Below are 1,761 nucleotides of genomic sequence, written 5' to 3' on the forward strand. Positions count from 1 at the left end.
TGACAGATGCCCAGAAGACTGTATGCAGAGTCCTGCATGGCTCCAGAGAGTGACAGATGCCCAGAAGACTGTATGCAGAGTCCTGCATGGCTCCATTGACTTGACTAAGGAGGTGTGGAATGAAGGAAAGACAGGCACGGGGACACACAGAAAAGCCAGGACCAGGTGGCCTGAGCTCTCTGATGGAGAAGCGGAAGCACCCTGGCAGCAGTGTATTGTATACATTTGAACAGGGAGGTGGGGTTATTCATACATCCAAACAAGGAGGCTGGGCCATTATCCACAGATAAACGTGGAAGTAAGGTTATTTATGCAGCTGAACAAGGAGGTGCATTTGACTAGTCTAGTCTTAGTCTCTGTGGGGGAGTTGACTTCAGGCTGGAAACATCGAGTGCGGGGTGTGGAGGAAGCTATAGGAGAGGTTTTCTGCACACACTGTCAGCACTCACACCTGGACCCGAGGATAGCTTTGCTACTCCCATGACTCTGAGGCACTGGAATCTTGACATGGCCGTGTCAGGCAATGAACATTCACGGAGGGCTTTATTCACTCTCTACAAATATGACCATAGGTTCTCTTGGCCTTAGCGCCGTGAAAGGAAAGTGGAGAAAGAAGTGATTACGCAGGTGAAGCAAAGAAGAGGAGACGGGCCAACTAAACTGGCTTGTATCCCCGGGGAAGCTACAGGAGCAGAAATAAGGAAGGCTTGGTGCTGGAAGAGCCAAATAATCATGGTGTTGGCACAAAGCGTGGGGACTCATGCTACTGTTGACAGTTTGTCTCAGTGGATCTGGGATGCCCGGCACTGTGCGATTACTGATGCCACCTCTAGGAGACCTGCTGAGCTGATGTCCCAAACAGTCCCTATTGCTACTGCATTCGGGACTAGTTCTGGTCCCAGTTGTGGTGAGGTGTGACATGTGCCCAGTAACATCTCTTTTAATGTTTAATGCAAAGAATTGAAAACAAAGACAACAATATGCACCCAAGATGGTGTAAGCATCTCACAAGAACTGCACAGTGTTTTGACAACATCTCTATATGATTTTGTGATTTTCTAAGTTATTTTTCTCAAATGATAGAATTTATAGTAGGATTTAAAGATTAGGCAAAGCTTTAAAATTAGTATAAAACATATGATGCTATATATTTCTTTTCAAACGGGGTCTTCTGTAGCTCAGGGTGAACTTCAATCCCCTGCTTCAGTTTCCTGAGTGTTAGCATGGATTCTAGGCATGTGTCTAGGTTAGCTTCTGTAAATGAGTTTTTAATTTTTATTTTTATCAGCTGTGTTGAATTTTCTGACTTCTATCCAGATCCTAATTGAAAACTTCTCCCCTTCTTATGGCCCCTCAATTTCCCATCTTTTGGTCCCGATTCAAGCCCATGCTGTCTGCAAAGCATTGCTTTATGAATCATGTATCTATTAGTACTTTGTTTAGTCTTCAGCCCATGCTAGGGGGTGATATAATAACTATTGCTCCAGAACAGGAGAGAAAGCTGAGGTTTACCATAGTGAGAGTAGATCACATAGCGAATGTTAGGAAGAAAAGGGCTTCCAGGTTAGAATCTAAAGTCCCTTGAGATGGGACTATCTAAAGTACATAAAAACGATCACAGGGGACACCTAACTTTACACGTCTTCTTTTTATAAAAAAATAAGATTTATTTATTTATTTTTTTGGTTTTTCGAGACAGGGTTTCTCTGTAGCTTTGGTGCCTGTCCTGGAACTAGCTCTTGTAGACCAGGCTGGCCTCGA

Source organism: Microtus ochrogaster, chromosome 7 (assembly GCF_000317375.1).
Source record: "Microtus ochrogaster isolate Prairie Vole_2 chromosome 7, MicOch1.0, whole genome shotgun sequence".
Lineage (NCBI taxonomy): Eukaryota > Metazoa > Chordata > Mammalia > Rodentia > Cricetidae > Microtus > Microtus ochrogaster.